This window comes from Phoca vitulina, unplaced genomic scaffold (genome assembly GCF_004348235.1).
Source record: "Phoca vitulina isolate PV1807 unplaced genomic scaffold, GSC_HSeal_1.0 scaffold6, whole genome shotgun sequence".
Lineage (NCBI taxonomy): Eukaryota > Metazoa > Chordata > Mammalia > Carnivora > Phocidae > Phoca > Phoca vitulina.
In genome coordinates this window covers 28,389,323-28,412,867 of record NW_022589709.1, presented here as the reverse complement: position 1 = coordinate 28,412,867, position 23,545 = coordinate 28,389,323, and the positions used below count along the sequence as shown (strand labels likewise).

Genomic DNA, 23,545 nt, shown 5'->3' with positions numbered 1-23,545 from the left:
AAATCACATAACTATGGAAAGATGGGACAGAACAGATTTACAGTTTCTAGCTTCAGTTAAGTACTTAAATCTTCCTGGAAATCCTTTAAACTTTTCATCAGTCTCTCTCCTATGCATTATTATTCTAGGCTTCCATAACTCTTCCCAAATTCGCTAGCCTACTCCTATCCTTCGACTCACAGAAGTTGACTCTGCCTTGGAATTCATAGAGAAAACAGACCAGACTAGGAGGACTCTTCTAGTTTCTCAATATATCTGTATCCGCTGTAGCCTTTTCCCTCTCTTCTCAGAGGAAGCAGTCATTCTTTCTGTTAAAAAAAAATCCGTCCTACTTTGCTATGGGTGCCATCATCCCCATTTCCTCAGGGACATCAATCCATTAAATATCATGGATGAATCTTGTAACTGCAAGATTCCTGTAACTACTCCTTTCAATGAATTTCCATCTCTGCAACTTAAAACAATTCATAAACCCAGAAATCACTTCAATCTTGTATATTTTTCTAGCCATCACACCATATAATTCTGTCCATTAACAACCAAGTTTATTGAAAGAATGCCCCTCATCTCTTACTCATGCCACTTATATATAGCTCACTGTGATTAGAATCCCATCCCTGGAAATTACTGGAACTACTTTTGCCAATATTTCCAAAAACTTCTAATTGTAAAATTGGATGGAGTAATTTACGGTTCTTATATAATTAATTTTTGAGTAGTATTTGATAGTAGAGTTGACTTTTTCATTTTCTTCCCTTTACAATGCTTTCCTCTCTTGGCCTCTTTGTTTTCTTTCTACTTTTTGAACTGTCTGTCTTAGCATCCTTTTTGGAGATATATCCTCCACCATACTCTCTATTTCTGTGTTTCCCATGGTTTCATCTGAAGCCCATTACCTTCTCAAAAAATATGCTGGGTGACAAAGGTGCAGATTCTGCCACATTTTCTGTTACCTCACTATTACCGTCAGCTGCTTTTGTGCTCTCCTCAGGAAGGAAAAGCTTGGGAATCAGGTTTCTGAGAAGACCCATGGCTATAACAAAGAAATATAGATTGATGACTCACAATGCCTGACTCAAACACAAAGTTGCTCCTGTGCATCTTAGCCTATCTCTGACAGTTCTATGATTGCTCCTGTTAACTGGCCAGTGGCACCTCAAATTCAACTTGCATAAGACTGAACTCATAATGTCTCTCTCCTAAATCAACTGTTTCATTTTATCCTCCTTAGTAAATGGCACTTCAGTTTCATCTGATTTCATAAGCTAAAAATTGGAAGTAATTTTTGTATTATTCCAGCCCTCCTCATTCCTACTGTTCCTTAAATCCTGTCAATTTCTAAATGCATCTTCAATGAATTCTGTTCGCCCTGTACTCAGACTCTATCTTAGCTATGTTAGCTTTGTTTAGCATAAATATCAACTGTATTATTTCAGTAATCTTATAACTAATGCTTTTGTCTCTCACTTAGCTTCTTTTTATTCTTAAAGACCTGATTGTTCAAACTCTTGTGTGAAATCTTCAAATTGTTCTTTATTACCTTTAAGAGAGAATTCAAGCAATCTTGGGTGTAAAAAACAAACAAACAAACAAACATGTATTCGTCTTATTTGATCTTTCCCATGTGTTTCCTTCCATGCAGCCCCTTTTTGGACCATACCCTAATGCATGCTTTTTGAGTTTTCTGTGGCTCTGCACTACAATCCCTTAATGCTTCCTTTCTTTGATTCAGGAATCACTATAAATATAATCTCTCAAAAGCACTTTGATGGTCCACTCCCAACCACACCTATTGAATTCTTTTGTGCTGCCCTTCTCATGCCTTGTTCTTATCTGCTAGCCTAACACTAATGATGCAGTATCTTAAGTATATTTTAATAGTTTGGTAACTTTCTATTTAGTTTATGAGAATGTGAGATCTTTGAGGACAGGAGCTATATCTTTTCCTGAGTGCCTAGCATCTTTCTTATATAGTGCCTATGAGATATAACTAATATAAAATAAAAGACTGATAAATGAATCAGCTCTAGTGGCTTCCAGAGTCCCATGAGTTCTATAAAAATACTTAACAAATTTGTAACGTGAGTGAGATTTTAAAGGTAAATGGGCCTGGTCAGTCATGGACCTGGAGCTCTGATTTTTAACTGCTCTCTACCGTAAACTTATAAATGACACAACCTTCTCTAATCTCATGTTAGACAGCATGTACTCATATCAGAATTATGTGAACAAGTTTCTTGATGATTAATGAGTTCAATGGGAAAAAAAAAAGTGTACCTTGCAATGTCAGGATAATATAATTTCTTTGCCTGGACAGGTAGTCAAGTTTCCCACAGAAGGAGCTAGGGAGATATTTATTCTTAGTTTTTTTTCAGACTGGAATGGATTATTCAGTTAACTTCTGAATCTGCTTTCTGCCAATGGTCACCAGTCATAAAGACTGTTCCACAAAACTCCTCCAGATTGCAATATTGACTTTCCTGTCCACTAACTTTATTCTGTCTCTTGATTGATCTTATTTGCCCTTTGGATTCAGTACAGTTTTCTTGCTACAAACTTGGACAATAAATATTGTGGTTCTAAATCCCAGTTACATAGCCTCAGGCTTCCTTTTGGTGTAACCCTTCCTTGGTTAATCTAGCACAGTGTTTCCCACTATGGCTGTATACTATAAATATCTGGAAAGCTTAAAAAACACAGATTAGCAGTTTTCAGCCCAGACCAATTAGAGAAATCCCCGGATATAAGGTTCAAGCATGGACATTTTTTAAAAAGCCAGACATGAGTATTATTGACAGAGACCCAATGGCCTAACACAGTGACAGTTTTGTTCTAAAAGCAGAATAAAAGACACCATCCTCTGTTCTTTGGAATAGGGAGTTGAGAAGAATCTATAACTCAGTATGGAGGTATAGTTTTCGATCAAGGCAATATTCTACTAAAGGAATTCACGGATAAGTAGAGAAAAGTAGGTTTTAGAATGGTACCATAAATAATTCACAAAAACTACAAGATCATTGATTCAATTTAACTGTGTTTCAAGACAAACCAATTTCCTAAAATCTCACCTAAAACTTTTGATGTGGAAATACTTTTGTAATAATACATGAACTTTTATTTTTCTCCTGATTACATTGAGTAGAGGATATGTCTACGATTTTTAGTTTCCAGAAGTTCAATTAAATTTTCTTTCAATTCAAATGTTAAGTTTCCTCTAATTGAAATTCAATCTAGTAGTAGCAGTAGTAGTAGTAATAGTAGTAGTAGTACCAAACTGTTAAAAAGCTATTAGGAACATATACTCCTTGGTTTCCATTAATGACATTAGTACAATAAAAGTTTGTTTCCAGCATTTTTGTTTCTGGGGAGCTCTAAAAGCTGAAAAGCTTAATCTCTGAACACATTGTTTTTATTTGCAGGACAAAAATGAAATAGGTTTACTTTGAAATTAGAAATTGCTAATCCTATTTCCTAGAGTTGTTAACAGTGAGTCACTGTTTACAGTTGGATTATCCACTGAACCAAGGGCCACAAATCATGTGTGATGGAAATTGAAAAACCCTGTATGACTAGCTGCCATTGATTTTATGTTACTGCACAATGGTAAATGTGCCATCTCTTTAACACTGTACTCTATAGCTCTATTAAAGTGCACTTTCACGATTAGAAGCACGTGAAAGTAAGTCATTGGTGAGGAGAAAATTTTAAATACAACTATAATATCAATGAGACTGACTTAACTTTTGGCTGCCCCAAATTATATATATTTATATATATATATATATATTTTTTTTTTTTTAGGAAGGCATTTCATAAAAATGTGCAGGTGTTATCAAAGTCATCATGTCATTCTGGGAGATAACTATTCTTTTCATGTTGTTTTCATTACTAGATAACATATGAAACATGAGTTGATCTCCTGGTCCTCATGTTAGGATGTAAATGTTATCTTCAGTCGTCTTATGTAACAGTATATTACCCAGGGTACTGCAGAGAAATGGAATGTGTGTATGTGTGTGTGTGTGTGTGTGTGTGTGTGTGTGTGTGTGTGTGTGTGTATAATGACATCGGTACAATAAAAAATTCTTTTCCAACATTTTAGTTTGTGTATCTTCATTAGTATCTATATCTATATGTCTCTATCACTATCTATCTATCAAGAGATTTATTATAAAGAATCGAGGAATGGGCTCACATGATTACAGAGGCTGGCAAGTCCCAAGATCTGTAGGGTGATTCAGCAAGCCAGAGACCTGGGAGAGCTGATGGTATAGTTCTAGTCCAAAGCCAGCAGAGTCAAGATCTAGGAAGAATCGATATTTTAGTTCAAGTCTGAAGGCAGAAAAAAAGCTATCTTCATAATTTTTCCTTATCTGAGTATCATCTGTAATTGGATTCTCTCTCTTTGTCTACACACACACACACACATTTGAAATCAACTCTTTTTCACTGTGTTTTGTTATACTCTTACTTAAATATTGGCAATAATAGAGCATCTATATAGTGTGTGTGTGTGTATATATATATATATATAAAATTTGGGGTTGGGGTAGGACCCACCACATCCTTTAATTACAAACACAGTCCCCCTTCCCAGCGTTATCATACACATAGTGGCAAGGGATGCCAGGGTCTGGGCAGGAACAAAACCCAGACCTAGATATTCCTGTATTTGTAAAAAACATACAAATACATTATATAAAATTGTATATACATATATGTTTGTAGAGAATAAAAAATGATAGTTTGATTTAGGTAGGGCAGAGAGTTAGGTGAGGAAAGTGGGGGGGGCAGTGCCCCAATACATTGCATTCTTTAGAGAGTATGTTGGAGGATGTATGAGCATGAGTGGGACTTGATAGCCAAGATACTGAGAAATGTCCTTGTAGCCTGTTTTCCTTAATCCTATCCAAGGGAGTCTGAAGGCCTGGGTTCTGCCCAGGACCTGGGTTGGTCCTAGAATGTAGCGTTCTAGTTTACTTCGCCTAGCGGCTGATGGTGCCCTCGTTTTTGTATAGGTGACATCTCCAATTTAAACCAAGGCTTCTGAGGAAGTCAGTACTGGAACAAGAGGCTGCCATGCTTGGGGGTGGCAAGTAAAGGAAAAGGTGAGCTAGAGAGCAGGACAGCCTCACTGCTAGAGATCTTGAGCTGGAGCCTGCTCCTCCTGCTAGAGTCAAAGAAGCCAGGAGACCCAGGTGTAGGGCAAGCTGTAAAAGTTGAGATGAGGAGAAGAGCTTGGCACACAGGGTGCTGGAGTTTCCTTGTCTGCCTGGCTGCTTCCCACACTCACCCTCCTCCTACCAGGGCCAAGGGTTCTACCTACCCATTGGTCAACACACCTGACAGACCTGACCACTAAGTACCATGTTCATTTTTTTCTCTTCTTCTGGAAACCTTCTTGTGGGGATGTGGGCAGAGGGAAGGCACAAACATTAACTTTGTGCCTCCTGGAGTCCAGACTGGGTTTGCCTTGTGCAGTGAGTACCAGGGATAAGAAAGAGTACCCCCACCACTCATTATGGGGAAGAAAGTCCATGTCTCACAACCCCAGGGCTGCAGAGGTCTTGGCTGCCCCTCTACTTGGGGAATGGAGCTAGATCCACCTCTGCTCCACCTCCCTGCTCCCCCAAGAGATGATCACTCCCTGCCCACCATGGGAAAAGGATGCCTTGGGATCAGTAACCCCCAGCTCCAGAGCCCTGAAGCAGTGGAGGTGTCAGTCATGGAGAGTCATTGTGGGGATGATCAGAAGAGAGAATACTTTTTCTTGAGTTTGTTCTGCTTCCACAGAACAGTTTGTCAAATTCTTCAGAAGATATGGAAAGATATGGAAGATATGGAAAATACCTTTGATAAGTCCTCACTTGACAGACACATCTCAAACCTCATCTGATCCCCACCTGGAGGTGCTTGGTTCACCTCTCATCAGTTGCTACCAGCATCTCATAGTGACAGATCTGTAGGCCTGGCCTTCCATTCTTACTCCCCATGGGCTGAGGTCTGTGGACTGTAGCTAGCTCAGGGTGGTCTTGCCACAGTCAGAGAAAGAACACTTAGTTGTCCTAGGGTTCAGGGAGGTTCGAAAAGGTGTCTGATCCAGTAGGGACTGGGTTTTCTTCATGTAGGCAATGACTTTTTCATCTCTTCCTTCAAGATTATCTTTCTCAAGTTAGAAAGTCACCTTACTGAATTCCTGTTTTTGACCCTTCCTGAGAGCCTTCATCTCTTTTCTGGGGTTATCCTCTTCCTCTGCCTCTTTCTGTGATGCCTTCTTCTTTCATCCTATCTCCACAATGACCAGTGACAGAGGGCATGACCAATAATCAGTTTCAATCTTGATGGGCTTGTTGGAGTAAGGGGCTGGGCTGCAGGGAACATGGATGGCTCAATGATAAACTCCTCAATGAAAGGCTTGCTCTGAGAGCTGCCTTTCATGGAGTCTCTGCTTGTGGATGTGTGGCTGCCTATACGTGTTGGAGTCTGAGTAGGATGATGATAGAAATGGGCCAGGGTGTTTTGGGGTGGGGTGGGGCGGGTCCCAGTGATTCTTGGGGCTGAAGCCTTGGAGATGGCTCCAGGGGTCTGGCTCTCTGCCCTGCACCTCTGGGGATGGCGGGGAAATACGGATTTGGATGACAGCGAGATCTTGGCTTCTGAGCAGTTCCATGTATTCCAGGAGGGAATAGGGACAGTGGCGCTTGTAGATCATGATGAGGTCAGGTCATTCATGTCCAGGATAGTTTCGTCCTTGGGGCTGACAGCCAAGTCCCTGTAGCCCAGCACCTTAATATCCTTGGTGTTCGTGTGCTAGCTCTATTTTTCCAACTGACTTGAGAACAAATGCACAACCAATAAAATATTTGTAAAAATTCACCTGTGTATTACATAAAATAAGCCAGATTATCACCAGCAGTTTGCGATAAATTAAAGTTTGTGAAAATTATTGTTAAAAGACTGTAATACAACTGTAACTTGAAAAGTTTAAAGCAACTGTTTTTTAAAAACAAATGTTTAATTTTGTGTAAATGCCTAAAAGTAGGCTATATGTGGGATTTTGGTAAACTAGATGTAAGAACAATTTAGGTCTAAATATATGAACATGGATGTATTCATAAATAAATTTAATGTCATATATAACATATATGACATTAATGTATTCTATGAGCTGGAAAAAATTTACCAGAATTAAAAATGTTAACAGATGATATATACACATGAATTGAAGTGGATATATAAAAACAATTTTCCCTACAACCCAGTTAATAGTCTTGAACAACCCTTAGTGCTTATACACCATTGGGTCACGTCTGTAAATCAACATCAAAATCTGACTGCTTCAATGAATCAGTGATTTCTTATTTTTTGAAGACTCTCCATTTTTTGCCTTGATCTCTTGAGATGCAGTTGTTTATTTTATTATCTCCCCTACCCAATTTCTATTTGACTACTTTTATTTTAGTTGCAGCATGGTGGTAGCAGAACAAAACAATAGATTGGGAAATCAGGAGAACAACTACTGCAGAGCCAATACAAGCAGATTTAGGTATACTAATTAGTGGTTTTCAAGAATGTTCAATATAGATGTATTTTCCTAGGAAAGCTTCAGCTACAAACAAAACAAAACATAGATAGCTGAATTGGCAAAGAGTTACTTTGCAGACTGCCGGCTCATTGTTACATTACTTCACAGTTTTTTACTATGAACTTAAGGGCAACCAGGACTTCTCCAGTTTTTGCTTATGAAAGCAAAGGGAAAACCTTCTGTTTTAAGTAGGATGTGGCTTGTAGAAGCATCTTATTAAAATGACATTCTCCCTGTGGGCATATGTATTAAGAACCAGTTCACCCAGCCTAAAATCAATTACTTCTGCCTATGGCAAAGAAAGTCTGAGTTAAACATAATTCTCAGAGGTAGTTAGCATTCCATTGAAGGTTATTGCTTCCATCCAAGAGAGGAGTTACCCAATTTAATCAATTCTCTGAGTGTTAAACCTCAGATGGTAAACAACTTAAATTATATAAACAGTGCGATTATTAAGTATAACAATTAAGACACTGTGTTTTAACTAGATAATTCACAGAGTAATCAATGGTTAGCCAGAGAGTTCTGGTGGTTCAATACTTATTTGGACTCTTACTCAGAAGTGAACACAAGACACCTTTGAATATTAACTTATTTCCATGGCTCCAGATTTGCCCTCCTCTCATATGTTTTGCATATAGCAGTCAGAATTTTGTTTCCAAAGGAAAAACTTAGGTTGCTCTTCTGCTTAAAAGAATCACTTTGCTCTTCTGTGCTCTTTTGGTAGAATTCAAACAAATTTATGTGCTTTAGTGGGTGCTTCATGATCACGCTATTAGCTTCTTTAGCCTCATCTTTTTATCTCTGTGTGTTTTTCCTTTCTTTGACTTGACTTTTACACTCTGGTCATTCTGGATTTTCTTTTTTTTTTTTTTTTTTTTAGTTTCTCCAGACATGATATAATCTCTCACTTCTGGACATTATTATAAGCTGTTGCCTCTGTCAGGGACTTTCTTCTCCTACTTTTTGCCTAACTTATTTCATCATTTAGTTTGCAACATAGTTACCAATTCCACTGGACATCTTTCCCTGACTGGCCAAGATGGAATTGATATTCTTTCTGCATTGTCCCATAATGCTCTGTTTTTTACCTGTGGTGGGTCTCTCCATGCTGAACTTGCTGGCTTATTTAATCCTATGCCTCTTCTTCACACTGTTGTATTCCTATAGGGTAGGCATTAAGCGGGTAGTAGTTGTTCAAACAAATGTTTATTGAATGATTGCATGATAAACTCTTAGTTAATGTAAAGGTGTTTCTCAATCTCTTATGGGTAATAAAGAAATGATTCTCAACGCATCCTGGAAATATGATCCACTTCCATTAAAAGCTATAGCTTACTTTGCAGTGGTTTTAAAGGAAAATGGGAGGCATAGGAACATCATTATAGGAGGTGTGTGTGTGTGGGAGGGTATATTTAGTTTGAAAAATGTATGTAACTCATACATTCCTCTGCAGCAATACAGCTTCTGAACAAGATTCAGTAATTTAAGCACAGAAGTTTGAGCTCTTCCTAAACCAGCTACATTTTAAATACAACTTGAAAGTCTTTACACCTAAACCTTGGGGAGGGAAAAAGAAAAAGACCTTATCATTTGGATGTTACAAGGAAAGAAGAAAATGGCTAAGCAATTACCTGTGCCTCCATTTTCCCAGTCTAGTTTTAATAGTTTCATTTCTCACTTGGGAATTCTTTTACTTTCCATTAATGTTAATGGCTCCTTCAAGATCAGAACTTAGCTGTACTAGCCCCCTGTTTAAGAGGTATATGGAGGTGCTTGTTAGGTCCTAGGGTTTACCCAAATAGCATAAATCTTAAACTACAGATAGAAATCTTATCTGTAAGCAGCTACTGTCCCTTTTTATAGTTAGAGTTCATTAAAAGATTTGGGCCCTGTGTTCATACTAAAAAATGAAATAATACACGGATATTAGAAAGTAAAATGTTTAGAAATTTTAAAAAAGCAAATAGTGGCTTTTGGAATCATCAGCTTTTAGGGAAAAATTAGGAAGGGGCTTCAGAAGGTTCAGAATTCTCTTTTATATCAATAAGGAATTGGCAGGTACTGTTTTAATCCTGGACAGGATTTACTTAAGTGTTGGGGAAGCATAAGGGAAAAATGGTTTTACTGAGCTATTTTTAAAATTTTTGCACCCTATATCTTAGAGATGGAATGCTTTTATAGAGAGGAACTTGCTATTTGAGAACAAATCTTTGAGGATCATGATGGATCAATTAATGGTATGGAGATAGGAGGCTCACCTCTTAAAAAAGCAAATTTGACTCCTATATCACACAACATAAAGTTGATGACTTAAATGTAAAAAGTGTTTTGTAGTGCTTGAGGAAAATATAGGTAAATTGTATAACTACTGACATTAGTAAGTCATCTAAAAACCTAACACCAGAAGCCAAAATCATCATAAACCTCTCTAGTAAAATTCACCACAAAAAATTAAAATAGATATTTTTCTCTCATATATAAGTCAGGTTGGGAAAGTGTTTGAAAGATATATATCTAACAAAGAATTTTCTTTTTTTAAAAGATTTTATTTATTTATTTGACAGAGAGAGAGAGAGAGTACAAGCAGGGAGAGGGAGAAGCAGGCTCCTGCCGAGCAGAGAGCATGATATGGGGCTCGATCCCAGGACCCTGGGATCATGACCTCAGCCAAAGGCAGATGCTTAACAGACTGAGCCATCCAGATGCCCCTAACAAAGAATTTTCTTAATTTATAATGAAATTTCACAAATAAATAGGAAATAAAAATGGAAAAAAAATGAAAATCTTTATGCTAAAGTGTTAAATAGGCATTTCATACATGCAAAAGAATAACCAGTAAAATGAAAATGTTGAAAATCAGTAGCAACATGAAAAGATGCATTATAGGGGTGCCTGGGTGGTTTAGTTGGTTAAGCGACAGACTCTTGGTTTCGGCTTAGGTCATTATCTCATGGTGGTGGGATTGAGCCCTGTGTTGGACTCCATGCTGAGCATGCGGAGTCTGCTTCAGATCTCTCGCCCTCCCTCTTTGCCCCTCCCCCCACTTGCTTGCGCACTCTCTCTCTCTCTAAAATGCATAAAGTCTTTAAAAAGAAAAAAAAAGATACATTATAAAAAATGATATGTAATTTACATCCTTTTTGACAAAAGACAAATAATTTGGTAATGCCATATGTTATCAGAGGTATGGGCAGAAATATACTCTTATACACATCTTGTGGGGTATGCATTGATACCCTTAAGAACATTCAATTCTATTGGCATTGAAAGTTTGCATACAGAATTTATTGTAAAGATAAAAGTAAATCAATGATAAAGATGCACGTACAAAGATATTATTGTATATCCAAAATGTTAAGTTCCATGGGAGCCTGGAATTAGTCTATTTTATTCTGTTCTATGAAAATTATCTAGAACAGTGTCTGACACATGGTAGGTACTTAATAAGTACTTATTTTTGTTGTACTTGTTTGTAATAATGATAAAAAGCAATTTAATGTGGGTGGCTGTGTGGCTCAGTCAGTTTTAAGCATCTGACTCTTAATTTTGACTCAGGTCATGATCTTGGGGTCATGAGATCGAGCCCCATGTCAGGCTCCGTGCTCAGTGGGGAGTCTGCTTGAGATTCTCTGTCCCTCTTCCTCTGTCCCTCCCCCTGTTCACGTGCTCTCTCTCTCTAAATAAATAAATCAATAAATAAAATCATTTTTTAAAAAGCAATTTAATGTGTAAAAATATAGAAATGGTTATATAAATTAGGATACATTCAACAAATAAACTTTTATGCAGTTATTTATTTATTTATTTTTAAGATTTTGTTTATTTAGTTGACAGAGAGAGACACAGCGAGCGAGGGAACACAAGCAGGGGGAGTGGGAGAGGGAGAAGCAGGCTCTCCGCTGAGCAGGGAGCCCGATGCGGGGCTCGATCCCAGGACCCTGGGACCATGACCTGAACCAAAGGCAGATGCTTAATGACTGAGCCACCCGGGCACCCCTTTTATGCAGTTATTTAAAAGAAAGATAGGAAAAGTGTGTTATGCAAGGACTTTCATTTTATATTATATATATGTACGTATATTATTTAAAAAGCAGGTAATTTAACATTATGTTCAGTATAGTCTCATGTTTCTAAGTGTTTTAAAATGGTGTACATTGAAAGGTTAACTGTGGTGAGATATCATGTAATATTATTTTTTCTAATGTCATATTGTTACGTGTTACTTGCCAAATAAAATAATAAAATGAATTAGTGAAAAATTCATGTGAATAATTCTCCACAGCTTATGGAACACATTTCATACTGATTAATATTGCTAAAGGCTTCTGTGATCTTACTCCCATTGTCCTTTGCATTTTAATCAACTACTTTCTCTTCATGTACCCTTTGTTTCAGGCAACCTGAGCCCCTAACTTATCTACAAAGATAACTTCATTCTATTATGTCTATTTTAACATTGCTTCAAATATTTTCTTTTTCTGAAAAGACCTTACCTTTCATTTCTGTTAAAATTCTTTTATTTGTCCAAAATGTCGTAATAATAAAATCTTCAATTTTTGAACATATAATTTTTAATTTAAATTTTTTTCATTCCTCTAATTATTTTGTATCCCTCTTGTGGCATTTAACTCTTTACATATTATATTTCTGTTTTCTAAACTTGTAATTTTCACTCATAGAATATGTTTTTTGATGATATGGACTAATGTCTTATTTGTCACTTTACACTGTATAATGCAGAGCAAAACACCTTGCAAAGAGCAGGTGATTTTTTTGAATTACTGAGCTGAGATGTCAGAAAAAAGTTCGAATACAGTCTTACTCCTATAAAGAAAGAAAAGGGAAAAAGATAATGTTTATAAGGTAGCTTAAAGTTCTAAGGGAAAGTTCAAAATATTTGGCAAGTTTTTATTTCACTTACAAAATAAGAGTTTATGTATATATTCTTAAATTTAACTAATTCAAGTATAGAGCATTGGAATGAGGGATATTTTTAAACCATTGTTTTATTCATTCTGGGTCATTGTTTCCTGTCATTTTACGGCAATTAATATATGTCACTGATCTTATCAGATCACACATGCAGGAATCAGAGCAAATGTGATTTTGAAGCTCTCCTGAGTAAGAGATTTGGAACTGATATATGCCCGCAGAAGTTTTTGTGATTTTCTCTAACTTCCAAATATCTGAAATCTTTCAGAGCTGATCCATTTGAGAATTTAAGAACAGAAAGTTTAGATAAGCATCTTAGGAATTATGACTATGTTTTCTCAAATGTGGCAGGTGTGCAGCACTTTATTTTGGCTTTCATACAGAATCTTAATCCATGCAGGAAGTATGCCACTTTATCTGTCTCAGTCATTAGTTCTACTGACACCACTAAGTTGGGAGATCCAAATTGCAATCACGGATAGCACACACCTGTTTAATACTTAACAGCTCTTGTCATGGTGGTCATTTAAAAAGAAGGTGGTTCTAAATGCATCCTTATTTCCTGGGCAAGTCATTGTGGGGTGGGCACATTTCCTCGCCGAGACACTTGTCTGACCTTGCTTCTGTGGCCATCGAGTCCTTCCATTCTGCCATTAGCAAGCAGTCGTTCAGCTGTGAGGTCCCCGTTGCCTCGGCTGGACCCTCAAAGCACTCTGAACTTAGAGTACTCAGATGCTCCAGGACTGGCTATTTTTATTTCTGTTTTTCCAAGAATGGCCAAGTAGGTATGTGTTAGACTTGAGTTTATGAAAGAGCCGAAGCAAAGCAGCCTGTTCCACAGTGAAAAACAGGGAAGTCTCACTATGAGTTGCCCCAACTCTCTGAGCTGGGGATGAGCTGGGCTGATTTATTTTGAAAGGGTTTTTGCTCAGATCTCATTACAGTGCTTAAGAGGCTGCCCCAACTGTCCTTAGGTACGAACAGGAGAATAAACTACAGCCCAGGGAAAGGGTTGAGCACAGATGTCCTATTGAGATAGGGCCTTTTTCTTTATTATCAACAGCAACAACAATAACAGCAACCGTCACCATCACAAAAAACAAAGGTATTTTCTATTTTTTGCTTATACCCAGAATGCATGTCTAGTCAGGTTGCCCATTTGCCTGGAGAACACCACTAAACTGCTTTCAGACCATTTTTTTCATGTTACTCATATGATTATGTTGTAATGTTGCAGATGTGATCATGGATATTTAAAAAATACAGTTGAATTGTATTGTAATTTGCTTTTTTCCCCTCGGTTTTCAAAGCTCAGGCACTTTAACAGTTTAGAAAAATATTTTAGGGTTTCATTTTTTTCCAGATTAAGACAATGTATGCCTATAGCATTATTTTAAAAAATGGTGTTTTTCTCTTTCAGACTCATTATCAGAGAGCTGAATTCTAAATCAGAGACTGCGGAGGAGAGATGTGCAACCTGAATAAAACATTTCCAGAAGAGCCTGAATAATGGTCCTGAATAAAGGGAACTGAAATGTTCTTGAATTATAATTGGGAAAATTTTAAGTGTGTGTACTCAGGAACACATGTACTAAGAAGAGGTTAGTTATTATTATTCTTTGTGCTATTTAACATTTATGGGGCCCCCAAAGTATTTTTAGTTCTGAATTGAACAGAAGTGGTCTGATAAGTGAGCTCCCAACTAAATTAGCCATGTGGAGATTCACCTGTAATCATTCTCTGGGTGGAGAGAGGCAGCGTTGATAAACTACTCCTGAATAAGTGGACTGTTAATGCAGCCATAGAGTCTAACTCACAGCAAAATAAAATAATTAGTTCAGACAAATATGGCCTTTAAAAATATCACTTGACCCTTTTTTTCTTTTACCTAATTTCTCTGTGGCAGGGCATTCAGAAATTAGCAAACACATTTGTTGGGTTGATACAAGTTTACTGAGAAATTGGAGAAGGAAGTAAAGATGGAAAGATGAGGAAGACTAAAGATTAGGGTCAATCTCTGACTCCAAGAGCTTTATGCTCCACAGGTAAGTAATCTAATATTGTTTCTTCTTTGTCTCATATCAACAATATAGAATAAAGAGTGATGGCGACTTTTGAGAAACTGCCTCTGATACTTAATTCTGAAAAGCTATGGTAGAAAAATTTCTGAAACAGTAAATATTATAGCCCGGAGGAAATTAAAAAATAAGAATGCTTAATCCTATGATAATTGAATATTAGATAGAGTTGAGAAAGGTAGATATGTGAGCCGTGATAGAATCTATAAGAATGAATACATGCTTCTATATGTAAATTTCTGTGCCTGTTACTTAATAGGCACAAAAGTAAAAAGTGGTCCTACCACCTAAGAAGAAACCAAACATCCACCCGTAATTATAATATAGGGGACACTTTGAATTCTAAGCTAAGAAATATAGACTTTATTCTCTAGCCATTGGGGAGCTGTTGAAAATATTTGAGCAGGTGAGTGGCATGTCCAGAACTGCGTTTTATGAAGATTGACCTGATGGCATTTTCAGGATCGATTAGCGTGAAGCCTGTATTGTGACAGAACAGGTTGTGGTAATGCAAGTCTGAAATATGGTGGTGGCAATGAGAATAGAAAGGAAGAAATTGATTTGAAAGATCCATGACAGTGGACTACGGGACTTGATTATTAAATATGTGACCTGCAGTAGGGAGATGTCAATGATGACTCCAGATACTTTGAGACTGGATGAGAAACCAAGTATGGAAGTTTCAGAAAGAATGTCCTGACTTTCAATGGTTTATTATTATCTCTTGGATGCTGTGAGTCATGTAATCGATTACGTTCTAAAAATCTTGGGCCCAAATCCATGTTCCACATCTGCTAAGCATGCTGTGTCATCCTGCCATTTATTTTTTGCACAGTCATGCATTGCCAACCATAGGTATGACATTCCTGAGAAGTATAGCATGTGGCAAAACTATAGTTGACTACACCAAGAGAATGCAGAGAAATTTCATTTAATGTGTTTTTAAAAATTTAACTTCAGTAAATAAAAATTTTAGTAAAAATCCACTTCCAAAATAAACCAGATCATTGAGTTAGAAATCTTTCTTAAATTTATCTATCTCACTGAAACCAACACTAAACAAACACACACACACATACACACACACACACACACAGGTAACTTTTCTCTGAGATCACTGTTAGTTGTTCAGGAAATATTGCTGAAGTGGTGTAATGTGCTAGGTCAGATTCTTTTAGAATTTTTATATTATGCAATGTGCATTTCATTTTAAAGTTTTCAAACCACCCCTTACTGACTTGAAAGTTAATGTATCTCACACTTACATTCTCCTTTGCATTTTTAGCAAGTTTCAGCCAAGTGCTTATTTAACTGCTTCACATGTTCACAAATTGCCAAGATCCTGAAGGACATGTATTTCTACTCTTCTCTCCACATATTAAAGAGTATGGGTTTTAAATAGATGCCTTATACTTGAAGCATCCCCTAGACTCATTTAAATGGTTCAGAAAACTGGTAAAGTAATAATTCCAGTAGACTCTTTTGCTTAAAGGGATTGGGACTATTCTTTGTGGAAATATATGTGTGCCATTTAAAAATTTTATTCATAGGGGCGCCTGGGTGTCTCAGTCATTAAGCGTCTGCCTTTGGCTCGGGTCGTGATCCCAGGGTCCTGGGATCGAGCCCCGCATCAGGCTCCCTGCTCGATGGAAAGCCTGCTTCTCCCTCTCCCACTCCCCCAGCTTGTGTTCCCTCTCTCACTGTGTCTCTCTTTATCAAATAAATAAATAAAATCTTTAAAAAAATAAATATATAAATTTTATTCATATGTAACTATTCTGCAGAAAAACAAAAACATGATTGGTAAAACCACAGTTAGTAAGGCATTTTACTAATTTCATTTGTGATTTTAAATATATTCCACTTTTATTTTCCTCTTTTTAAATTTCTTGTCTTTAAAACTTTATTTTCTTTAACAATATGTGTTTTCATTCTCAAACTGTAGAGGTATTATGGTGGTACAAAAAGCCAGAGGATAAATGTCACTATCTTTATGGAAAGTATGAAAATGTTACTCTAATTTTTGGGGACAGGTTCTAGCAGTAAAATAAAGCTTTAGCAGTAAAATAAACATTTACTGTTGTTTTTGTGTATAGGCAGCATTCACAGGAATTTAAGTGATAAACTCAAAATTTCAAAAGGATGTAAGGTTTGGAACAGGCAGCTTTATACTCTGCCCATGTTTCTGGAGGACTTGCTCACAAAGTGATGTGAACTTAGTGGCCAAGACTTCCAAGTATTAGGATCAGTCAAATTTGTTTGTCTTCTGATTCCATTATTAACTAGCTGGGAGGCCTTGGTATTTACTTAATTTCTGTAAATGTTAGCTTCATTGTCTGTAAAATGGGAGTATTACTATACTATGTGGTTACAAAGATGAAATAAGATATTGAGTGTAAAATACTTAGTACACCCTGTCACGATTGGTGGTTCACCTATGGTTGCTTGTATTAATTCACACCTGCTATTAGCATTATATGGTGCTCGTAAGAGAAGATACCTGTTTGATATTGTGAATTTTAAAACACCTTCCTAGGGCACCTCATAAGTTGGACAGTTGTTTTTCTGTTCATTGCTGTGTCGACTTTGTGTTTTTTCCTTCATTACCCCATACATCTCTACATTGTCATTGTGATTTAATAATCTGGTTGCCTTTGTTACTGCAAGGAAAGTGTGGCTTCCTGAGTACTCATTCTGGGAGTGGATATGGATTTCTCAGTATACACTAAGTGGGGATAGGTTTGTGTAAAATCATATCTAAACCTAAAATTCAAATATTGTTCATTACAAATTTTATTTGTATATTTCCATCTTGACTGAAAACCAAAATACTTTATCAACTTGATAAAGTATGGAGAGTGATCCTGGGGATTGCCTGGGTTTCTCTCCTTCAACACAAGCTTAATTTTGGAAGTGTGTGTGTGTGTGTGTGTGTGTGTGTGTGTGTGTGTGTAAACAAAGTTGTTTAAAATCACCAGTTAACATATTCTCCTTGTCAAAGATCATTGGGAAGAGGTAATGAATGCTTGGCTCTTTAAGGTTAAAGTATTTTGAACATTTTGAGGATTTCTTATATGTGGAAAGATTTGGAGTTGTCCTTCATTCATAGGTGGGTGTGAGGAGCTGTGTCCTTCTCAGACCGGGACTCTGAGCGTGGGTTCTCAAAACGCAGGGAATTAACCACTGCTAGGACATGAGCTAATTTTAGGTAGGAGAAAAACAAATGCTTTTTAACTTTTTTTTTTTTAAAGATTTTATTTATTTATTTGCAGAGAGAGACACAGCGAGAGAGGGAACACAAGCAGGGGGAGTGGGAGAGGGAGAAGCAGGCTTCCCGCCAAGCAGGGAGCCCGATGTGGGGCTCGATCCCAGGACCCCGGGATCATGACCTGAGCCGAAGGCAGACGCTTAACGACTGAGCCACCCAGGCGCCCCAACACTTTTTAACTTTAATAGCTGAGATTTTTAGTTTAAATGTGGGGTAGTAAAATAACAGCTAGTGAAATAAACCAGAGATTTCATGAGATAACTGGAATTAGTGTGAAATCAAATAGGTAGTGTCAGTAACAAATATCTGTGTTCTTTCTTCATGATACATGACATGTCTCATAAGGATTTGGCCAGAATTATGAGGATATTATATAAATGATTGAAGTTTTGTTAAAACTGCCCTTAAAAGGGAAGAAAATCAGGTGAATCATGTATTTTTCACTCCGTCTTATTTCAGTGATGGATACTGAGCGTTTTGTGCTTTCACCACCAATGAACAAGGGTGAATGCATTAGACTAATATCTTCCAATGGAGAGAATATAAGCAACTTTGTATGTACTGTCTGCTAATGCATTTCTTTTGCTTACTTTGGTTTAAGGTAACACAGCAACTCGTTTTAAATTGTACATTGTGAAGAAAGCCGATCAGTTTTAAGTAGGGTTCGTATTCCACGTTAGAAAACTTAAGTATCCAGAGAACACATGTTGGTTAAATCTGTGGGCACATTTTTTCGTTGACTTGTACATTCAACCACTTATTAAGCTTCTATTTGCTCTTTGAATTAACTATAATATACTTATTACAATATTCATTTTTTAAAATTTTAGTTTAATTTTTGTTGATATCAGGAAAAAGAAAGCCACTCACTTATTTGTTAGGTAAAATTATCATAGATTTTATTATTTTTCTTGTTGTAAGAATCTAAAGCAGTGTTTTGCAAGTATTAGGTCATGCACCATCTTAAGAAGTCTCCTGAGATACCTTCCAAAATGTAAGTTCTCTACAGGTGGGGTCTGGAAGTCCATAATTGTAATGAGTTCTTAAGGGATTTCTATTTGTACTTCAAAGATTGGGAGCCACTGAAGAAAAGAGTACGGACTGAATATAGCATTTGTGCAGAATAGATAGATGTTAAACACACTCCTTAAATAATTAATAAATATGGTTCTATAATTGGAAGAATAGCTGATTGGTTTTATTCTTCTTTCATTCTCAACTCCCCTCTTTTCCTTTCCCTTTCTCCTTCTTGCTTCAAACCCCCTCCAAAGGCAACCACACATAGGTCCCTAACTCCTTAACTAAGACTACTTTGAAAAAGTTGATTCCTCCACTATATCTTTATATACTCTTGGAGACCACCCAAGTACAATGTTTCAATTTCATTTCCTCTTCAAAAATGCTTAAGAAGTGAACAATACACATACAATGCTCTCAATCTACAAGGTGAAAAATAAAGTGCCTTGTTTCAGAGAATGCTGTGGCTTGAATAGGTGACTGTGCTTTAAGATATTTTCATTGATTCATTTGATTCACTTTCTGTTGAGCTGATCACAAATTGCCAGAGCAATTGTCAGTTTCAGGATAATAATATTACTACTTCTAGCTGTACCTTGGTGAGGAAAAAAAAATAAAGGGAAAGTTAAACATCTTGTTCTAATGCAGAGATGAATAGCACTGAAAGAGCCCCATTGTGGTGCTTCTGGCATTGGTCAACAAAGCTGAAAAGCAACATGGGACAAACAAGGAAAAATGGGGCAATGTTCCCATAAATTCAAAATTAAGTTCCTTCTTCAATTTCCGTGAAGCAAACTCCCCGTGGTGAACATCTGGCAGGCCATTAACTTTTGTTACTTTATTTTATTAAAAAATCTTAAGGTGAGAGAAATTTCTCCATTTGGAGACTTGATTTAGCATTGAGGCTAAAGTCTGGGCCATCGTGTTGTCATTTGCATAGTACCCATGATCCAAGAGAACATATTGTCCATACAACCTTTACTAAGCTTTCTACCAAAGGTTGCAATTCTTTGTCATTTTTAAAAATCATTAATCCTGAGAGTTATATTTTTAATATATAAATCAGCTGATCAGTGGCCTGTATCTACTGGAGGAAAAGTGACTGTGAGATTCTTCATACTTTATGGCTTCTTGCTTGCAATTTTTTACTGTATTATTTTCCTACAGGAGCTTGAACGTCAAAACTATTTACACAGAGCTTTTTCAATGATCCATCAGAAGGATGTGAACTGTTGATTGCACCATTTTCTTTATTTGCACAGCTGCTATAACCTTCAATCTAAATCATTTTCTTACTGTGTCTTCCCTTTCTCTTTTCCTTTTCTTTTGTGAGCTGTCACTTCCTAAAGTAAACATTTCATATTCCACCATCAGAACTATTTGTGCACATTAACTTTAAAGCCATGAACTTGCTTATTAGTCAAGTTATTTTCTGTAAAAAATACTGGGTAAATGTTAGAGAAACAAATGATTTATGTTTTGTTTAATTTAATGTAATTATGAACTTCCGTCTTTATAATGTATTTGTTTGATTGCATGTATGCATCTATCATATCTCTGTCAACTATCTTAATTATTTGATATATGATTTTTAACCTAAGCAATTAAAGTTGAAACATTTATTCAGTTTTGGGAATGATTTTAATAGATTTTTCTCTAAAATAACACAAAAATACAGTTTCTGTTTATTATAGTTACCTTGTCGCTTAACATTCATACAATAATTACATCAAGCTGCTAACCAACCCTGTATCTTTCAAGAGTAGAAACTTTTGAATGTTCTTCTTTTAGTCTTACAAAACCTTTTTGACTATAGGCAGGCAGTGAAACTTCAATATTGACTTCTGAAACAATTCCAATAACTTTTTTTCAGTTTATAACAATTTTTTGATGTTAATATTTTTAGACGTAAAAGATTAAGTAGCTGAATCTTGAGTTTTATTTTTGAATTCTAATATAGTTCTGCATAGTGAGTTACATTAAAAACAAGAAAACATTGGTTGTTACGTATTTTTCCCCAATAGTCTCAGCTTAACTTAAATATGTGCATCTGCCCAATCAGTGTACTGAATGCTGTGCTGTTTGCAAAGTGAATTTTATAGAATTACTTTGTATTTGGCAGTAGCTCTGAAATTTGAGTTAGGGTAGATATGATTATGGAGATGAGAAGTCAAGCAGGAAAGACATGATTTTGAATAGGGAAAACAGTTCAGATTTTAAGGGATTTTTATACAAGTTTATATGAAAAGTAAGTGCAAAGTTTTATGGTTCTAAATGTGCTGTTCTTTCCTATATAGTGGAGTTTATTATATTTTTGGAGAATTTTTAATTTTATCAAACCATTTTTAAACATGTATACAAAATAGGTTATAAGAATTCAAACAATTTTTGATGTATAATTGAATCCCATAGCTCCTTGAGAGAAATATAGGACCCATAAAGTATTTTATATTTGTATTACTTTTTAATTATATGAGTAATACAGAAACACTTGATAAATTATTCTAAAACCCTGAAGTATATAGAATTAAAACAGGCAAGGCTACTTTTAAGCTTTCAGCAACAAATTCTAGTTCCTTCTACAATGTAACAATGCAATTTCCTTATCTATTTACTACTACTTGATTTTTTTCTTTCATTTAAAATGTCTTAGAGTTATTTTCATATGACTTACCTTGTTCTTTTTAATTACTTCAGAGTTTTTCATAGTAGCAATATGATATAATTTTATTTAGAATTCCCTCATTATTGAGCAATTTATTCATATTTTTGCTATTAACAAACTGTGCTCCAGTGAACTTCTTTTGTGATATGTCTGTATACATAATATTTCTAACAGATATGTTCCTAGGAAAAGAATTAATGGTTCACCATCATTCTCACTTTTGAGTTTGACACATCTTGCTACAGTACCTTTCTCTATTAACAACATGTAAGTGATCGTTTGTCTCTACCAGTGCCAAACCAGATAAAATCAATTATAATTATTTTCTACTAATTATTACATTATTACCTCAATTTCCATCTCGTTGACTATTGAGAGTGTAGATCAGCTTTTCAAATATTTTTCCTAGGAATTGTCTATCCCTTTTTTTTTGACCATTTTTCTGTCAAGTTTTTTTTTCTTACTGATATGTAGAAGTACTTTATGTAATCTAGTCAAAATCTAAACATAAAGGAGATAGAAGAGTGAGGTAAGTTCCCAGCCCTTTCTTCCAGCATCTGCAAAATATGGACATTCAAGGCACCTTTCTCATAATAAGGGCTGAATAGTTATTAGGTCTTATATCTTATGATTATATATCTAAATCTACAGTGCTCTTTCTAAAGAAGTCTATCAAGACTCTTTAAGGAGCACAAGAGTACAAAACAGGGTAGACAAGTTCCAAAAATGTTAATTATATGTATTTCTCTTACGTAACTTGCAGATTCCCAAAGGGCATCTTTAAGAGGGTCTTCGGGCACTTGTCAAATATTAAACAGACACTCACTGTCTGATTCATTTAATCAAAATGGACACAAAGCGAGTTTGCTCAGTCCTCCTCCCCAAATAGATATCTTTCTGATTCACTTAAATTTATTTTTGTATTGGATAATTTAATCAGATAATTGCTGATTGCTAATTAATTTATTATTTGTAGATATAACTAATATACCTATAAAATGGGAATTTATTTCCAAATTTAATTACCAGCCTATTTCAGATTATTAATGTTTCATGAAGTCCCAATATTAAGTCTCTTTTCAATGACTCTTTGCATTTTGAGCTCCACTGTTTATATTTGTGTATAAGTATATATTTATATATATTTGCATATTTTATCAGAGAAAGATTATTTAGAGAAACGGAGGAAAAATTAACCTACATCTGACCAGAAGACATACCTTATTCTTGAAGAACAAGAATCTAATTCTAATGTCCATGCAGACAGATTGTAATAGGTGATTTTCTTTTATGAAAGAATATGTAAGGACTTTTCCTTTACAGTGTTCTCATTATTGTAATTCCCTAAAATTCCTAATAATCCCAAAGACTTGAATACTTTTATCACCTTACTGTACTTTCAACCTTCTTTGAAGTTTCTTATGCTATTGCTCTTTTATTTGGAAACTTGATTCTTACCCACTCGATCTGTTAATTGGGGTTTTACCTTCTGAGGTTCTTGGAACTGCTTTTTCTTACCAGCTGACTCTTTGTGCTCTCAACATGCATCTTTACACTCACCCTCTGCCTTTTCATCTCTCAGTTTATATCATCTCTCTCATTCCTCTTTTCTTCAGCTGCATTGGGCTTGTTTTATTTTGTGCGCATAGACGAAAAATGCCCTCATGACAAGAAATGTCACCACTAATCTTATTTTCCATTTCTAGTGTGTATTTTATTAATTTTTTTTTCATTTCTTAACCTACATAGTGACACAGTGCCAGGCTTATTTCAAGATTTTTAACTCAGTCAACACCAACTGGCATGTGTTAAACTAGGAGAAAAAAAGAAATCAAACAGAGTAAGAATTACCGGAAATCAACTGCACTTTCTGGATGAAGAACTTCGGTAATTGAATTGTTATATAGCCACTAGGTGTAGGGAAAGGAATACAGAATGCCCAAGATAAAACTGAGGAGAATTATTGAGTCTGTTAAATTAGATTTGAATAATTTGCT

At 35.9% G+C, this 23,545-nt stretch overlaps 1 long non-coding RNA gene across 1 annotated transcript in view; it reads left to right on the top strand.

The window, feature by feature from the left end:
* The first annotated feature begins 13,946 nt into the window (after positions 1 to 13,946).
* LOC116632195 overlaps positions 13,947 to 23,545 on the top strand; it is a 361,778-nt gene continuing 352,179 nt past the window's right edge. Inside the window, exons 1-2 of the long non-coding RNA XR_004299356.1 lie at positions 13,947 to 14,121; positions 14,427 to 14,565. This is a non-coding gene — a long non-coding RNA (uncharacterized LOC116632195). The remainder of the gene's footprint in view (positions 14,122 to 14,426; positions 14,566 to 23,545) is intronic.